The sequence below is a fragment of the Pongo pygmaeus genome, chromosome 2, assembly GCF_028885625.2.
Source record: "Pongo pygmaeus isolate AG05252 chromosome 2, NHGRI_mPonPyg2-v2.0_pri, whole genome shotgun sequence".
NCBI classification, from domain to species: domain Eukaryota; kingdom Metazoa; phylum Chordata; class Mammalia; order Primates; family Hominidae; genus Pongo; species Pongo pygmaeus.
The window spans coordinates 72411204-72417523 of record NC_085930.1 but is presented as its reverse complement, the minus strand read 5'-3'; positions in this window follow the sequence as shown (position 1 = coordinate 72417523).

Here is a 6320-nt window from a genome sequence, read left to right as displayed (position 1 = left end):
GTATTATGTAGGGTGTTCATGGTGATTTAGTGAGGTAAGGTAATGTAAGCAAAACAAGCTGCGCTGGGTACTTACATCTTAAGATTCTCCATTTCCATGCAAGCCACTAACATGAGTTTCTTTTGAGACCTAGGGATAGACATGAATGAGCATCTACTGGGAGAAGATCTGCAAGCTGCCTGTGAGACATATCCATTTGATTTTGAAAAGCTGTGAGGTCACCCCACATTAGTTACATTCCTTAGCTTTCTGAACTAAGAAACCTGCCTCTATGATAGTTAAGCTCTACCAGTGTGCTAATTTTACAATTTTTATTGGTTACGGTCCATGAAAATAATGCTGAAATATAATATTTATCTGGAAGTGTTTCATGCAAATAGTGTGGTACTAAGAAATGCACCAATGCAGTGAGACAGACGTTTATTTTATTTTATTTTATTTTATTTTATTTTTTTTCTTTTTATTATTATTATTATTATTATTATTATTATTATACTTTAGGCTCTATGGTACATGTGCGTAACGTGCAGGTAAGTTACATATGTATACATGTGCCATGCTGGTGCGCTGCACCCACCAACTCGTCATCTAGCATTAGGTATATCTCCCAGTGCTATCCCTCCCCCCTCCCCCCACCCCACAACAGTCCCCAAAGTGTGATGTTCCCCTTCTTGTGTCCATGTGTTCTCATTGTTCAATTCCCACCTATGAGTGAGAATATGCGGTGTTTGGTTTTCTGTTCTTGCGATAGTTTACTGAGAATGATGATTTCCAATTTCATCCATGTCCCTACAAAGGACATGAACTCATCATTTTTTATGGCTGCATAGTATTCCATGGTGTATATCTGCCACATTTTCTTAATCCAGTCTATCATTGTTGGACATTTGGGTTGGTTCCAAGTCTTTGCTATTGTGAATAATGCTGCAATAAACATACGTGTGCATGTGTCTTTATAGCAGCATGATTTATAATCCTTTGGGTATATACCCAGTAATGGGATGGCTGGGTCAAATGGAATTTCTAGTTCTAGATCCCTGAAGAATCACCACACTGACTTCCACAAGGATTGAACTAGTTTACAGTCCCACCAACAGTGTAAAAGTGTTCCTATTTCTCCACATCCTCTCCAGCACCTGTTGTTTCCTGACTTTTTAATGATTGCCATTCTAACTGGTGTGAGATGGTATCTCATTGTGGTATTGATTTGCATTTCTCTGATGGCCAGTGATGGTGAGCATTTTTTCATGTGTTTTTTGGCTGCATAAATGTCTTCTTTTGAGAAGTGTCTGTTCATGTCCTTCGCCCACTTTTTGATGGGGTTGTTTGTTTCTTTCTTGTAAATTTGTTTGAGTTCTTTGTAGATTCTGGATATTAGCCCTTTGTCAGATGAGTAGGTTGCGAAAATTTTCTCCCATTTTGTAGGTTGCCTGTTCACTCTGATGGTAGTTTCCTTTGCTGTGCAGAAGCTCTTTAGTTTAATTAGATCCCATTTGTCAAATTTTGGCTTTTGTTGCCATTGCTTGTGGTGTTTTAGACATCAAGTCCTTGCCCATGCCTATGTCCTGAATGGTATTGCCTAGGTTTTCTTCTAGGGTTTTTATGGTTTTAGGTCTAACATTTAAGTCTTTAATCCATCTTGAATTGATTTTTGTATAAGGTGTAAGGAAGGGATCCAGTTTCAGCTTTCTACATATGGCTAGCCAGTTTTCCCAGCACCATTTATTAAATAGGGAATCCTTTCCCCATTTCTTGTTTTTGTCAGGTTTGTCAAAGATCAGATAGTTGTAGATATGTGGCATTATTTCTGAGGGCTCTGTTCTGTTCCATTGGTCTATATCTCTGTTTTGGTACCAGTACCATGCTGTTTTGGTTACTGTAGCCTTGTAGTATAGTTTGAAGTCAGGTAGTGTGATGCCTCCAGCTTTGTTCTTTTGGCTTAGGATTGACTTGGCGATGCGGGCTCTTTTTTGGTTCCATATGAACTTTAAAGTAGTTTTTTCCAATTCTGTGAAGAAAGTCATTGGTAACTTGATGGGGATGGCATTGAATCTGTAAATTACCTTGGGAAGGATGGCCATTTTCATGATATTGATTCTTCCTACCCATGAGCATGGAATGTTCTTCCATTTGTTTGTATCCTCTTTTATTTCCTTGAGCAGTGGTTTGTAGTTCTCCTTGAAGAGGTCCTTCACATCCCTTGTAAGTTGGATTCCTAAGTATTTTATTCTCTTTGAAGCAATTGTGAATGGGAGTTCACTCATGATTTGGCTCTCTGTTTGTCTGTTATTGATGTATAAGAATGCTTGTGATTTTTGTACATTGATTTTGTATCCTGAGACTTTGCTGAAGTTGCTTATCAGCTTAAGGAGATTTTGGGCTGAGACAGTGGGGTTTTCTAGATATACTATCATGTCATCTGCAAACAGGGACAATTTGACTTCCTCTTTTCCTAGTTGAATACCCTTGATTTCCTTCTCTTGCCTAATTGCCCTGGCCAGAACTTCCAACACTATGTTGAATAGGAGTGGTGAGAGAGGGCATCCCTGTCTTGTGCCAGTTTTCAAAGGGAATGCTTCCAGTTTTTGCCCATTCAGTATGATATTGGCTGTGGGTTTGTCATAAATAGCTCTTATTATTTTGAGATACATCCCATCAATACCTAATTTATTGAGAGTTTTTAGCATGAAGGGTTGTTGAATTTTGTCAAAGGCCTTTTCTACATCTATTGAGATCATCATGTGGTTTTTGTCTTTGGTTCTGTTTATATGCTGGATTACATTTATTGATTTGCGTATATTGAACCAGCCTTGCATCCCAGGGATGAAGCCCACTTGATCATGGTGGATAAGCTTTTTGATGTGCTGCTGGATTCTGTTTGCCTGTATTTTATTGAGGATTTTTGCATCAATGTTCATCAAGGATATTGTGTAGAGGGAAATTTATAGCACTAAATGCCCACAAGAGAAAGCAGGAAAGATCCAAAATTGACACCCTAACATCACAATTAAAAGAACTAGAAAAGCAAGAGCAAACATATTCAAAAGCTAGCAGAAGGCAAGATATAACTAAAATCAGAGCAGAACTGAAGGAAATAGAGACACAAAAAGCCCTTCAAAAAATAAATGAATCCAGGAGCTGGTTTTTTGAAAGGATCAACAAAATTGATATTCCGCTAGCAAGATTAATAAAGAAAAAAAGAGAGAAGAATCAATAGATGCAATAAGAAATGATAAAGGGGATATCACCACCGATCCCACAGAAATACAAACTACCATCAGAGAATATTACAAACACCTTTACGCAAATAAACTAGAAAATCTAGAAGAAATGGATAAATTCCTCAACACATACACCATCCCAAGACTAAACCAGGAAGAAGTTGAATCTCTGAATAGACCAATAACAGGAGCTGAAATTGTGGCAATAATCAATAGCTTACCAACCAAAAAAAGTCCAGGACCAGATGGGTTCACAGCCGAATTCTACCAGAGGTACAAGGAGGAGCTGGTACCATTCCTTCTGAAACTATTCCAATCAACAGAAAAAGAGGGAATCCTCCCTAACTCATTTTATGAGGCCAGCATCATCCTCATACCAAAGCCTGGCAGAGACACAACAAAAAAAGAGAATTTGAGACAGACTTTTATTGCAAGTGGGGTAACTTCATCCAATGACATTCAAACAGAGTCAATTACATTTGTGCCATTAGCACCCTATACGTATTATTTGTCTGAGTCTCAACCAAAAAAAAAAAATCCCATCAAGCCTAATGATAATCTTCTTCTTCACTTTAATTTTTCTCTGGACTCCCTAGAGTTATGACACCATACCCAGACACTGTAAAAGAGTGTCCTCATTCAGTGTATCGACTTGTTTTCCATTTGCTGGGATCTTCCATTTTTTCCTTTTCCAGTTTGCATGAACATTAATGCTTCTTTTTCTCAAAGAATACCTGTAAGAGCAATGTGTGACCTGATCATCTGACATAACATCAGCAATGGGAAAACTCCCATTATACTCTCCCCAGATTATTAAATTAAACATTTTTAAAAATTGTTTTATTAATTGAGTATCTTTTACATCAGGCACCAGGCTAAAGATTCAGAAGTGAATGAGGTAACTCACGCTTTCATAGAGGATTGTAAATAGATGACTCTGAAGGCGCTATATTCTTACCCCTTGTGTTTGTTTCCTAGAGCTGTGGTAACAAAGTACCCAATACCATAAACTGGGAGGCTTGAATAATCTATTTTTACTCTCTGACAAATCTTGAGGCCAGACTTCTGAGATTAAGGTGTAGTCTGAGCCCTGCTCTCTGAAGGCACTAAGGGAGGATCTGTTCCAGGCCTCACTCCTACCTTGTGGTATTTCCTTGAATTGCAGCAGCTTAACTACAACCTTTTCATGGTGTTCTCCCTCTATGCATTTCTGGCTATGTGTCCAAATTTTCCTCTTTTTTTTTTTCTTTAAATTTTTTTATTTCCATAGGTTTTTGGGGAACAGTTGGTATTTGGCTACATGAGTAAGTTCTTTAGTGGTGATCTGTGAGATTTTGGTGCACCCATCACCTGAGCAGTATACACTGAACCCAATTTGTAGTCTTTTATCCCTGACCCCCTTTCCACCTGAGTCCCCAAAGTCCATTGTGTTATTCTTATGCCATCACATACTCATAGCTTAGCTCCCACTTATGAGAACATAACAGCGTTTGGTTTTCCATTCTTCAGTTACTTCACTTAGAATAATAGTCCCCAATCCCATCCAGGTTGCTACGAATGCCATTACTTCATTCCTTTTAATGGCATAGTAGTATTCCATCATTATCTATCTATCTATCTATCTATCTGTCTATCTATCTCATAGTTTCTTTATCCACTTATTGATTGGTGAGCATTTGGGTTGGTTCCACATTTTTGCAATTGCAAATTGTGCTGCTATAAATATGCGTGTGCAAGTATCTTTTTCGTATAATGACTTCTTTTCCTCTTGGTGGATACTCAATGCTGGGATGGCTGGATCAAATGATAGTTCTACTTTTAGTTCTTTTTTTTTCTTTTTTTTTAATTTTATTATTATTGTACTTTAAGTTTTAGGGTAGATGTGCACAATGTGCAGGTTTGTTACATATGTATACATGTGCCATGTTGGTGTGCTGCATCCGTTAACTCGTCATTTAGCATTAGGTATATCTCCTAATTCTATCCCTCCCCCCTCCCCCTACCCCACAACAGTCCCCGAAGTGTGATGTTCCCCTTCCTGTGTCCATGTGTTCTCATTGTTCAATTCCCACCTATGAGTGAGAACATGCGGTGTTTGGTTTTTTGTCCTTGCGATAGTTTGCTGAGAATGATGGTTTCCAGTTTCATCCATGTCCCTACAGAGGACATGAACTCATCATTTTATATGGCTGCATAGTATTCCATGGTGTATATGTGCCACATTTTCTTAATCTAGTCCATTGTTGTTGGACATTTGGGTTGGTTCAAAGTCTTTGCTATGGTGAATAGTGCCGCAATAAACATACGTGTGCATGTGTCTTTATAGCAGCATGATTTATATTCCTTTGGGTATATACTCAGTAATAGGATGGCTGGGTCAAATGGTATTTCTAGTTCTAGATCCCTGAAGAATCACCACACTGACTTCCACAATGGTTGAACTAGTTTACAGTCCCACCAACAGTGTCAAAGTGTTCCTATTTCTCCACATCCTCTCCAGCACCTGTTGTTTCCTGACTTTTTAATGATTGCCATTCTAACTGGTGTGAGATGGTAACACATTGTGGTATTGATTTGCATTTCTCTGATGGCCAGTGATGATGAGCATTTTTTCATGTGTTTTTTGGCTGCATAAATGTCTTCTTTTGAGAAGCGTCTGTTCATATCCTTCACCTACTTTTTGATGGGGTTGTTTTTTTCTTGAAAATTTGTTTGAGTTCTTTGTAGATTCTGGATATTAGCCCTTTGTCAGATGAGTAGATTGCAAAAATTTTCTTCCATTCTGTAGGTTGCCTGTTCACTCTGATGGTAGTTTCTTTTGCTGTGCAGAAGCTCTTGAGTTTAATTAGATCCCATTTGTCAATTTTGGCTTTTGTTGCCATTGCTTTTGGTGTTTTAGATATGAAGTCCTTGCCCATGTCTATGTCCTGAATGGTAATGCCTAGGTTTTCTTTTAGGGTTTTTATGGTTTTAGGTCTAACATGTCAGTCTTTAATCCATCTTGAATTAATTTTTGTATAAGGTGTAAGGAAGGGATACAGTTTCAGCTTTCTACATACGGCTAGCCAGTTTTCCCAGCACCATTTGTTAAATAGGGAA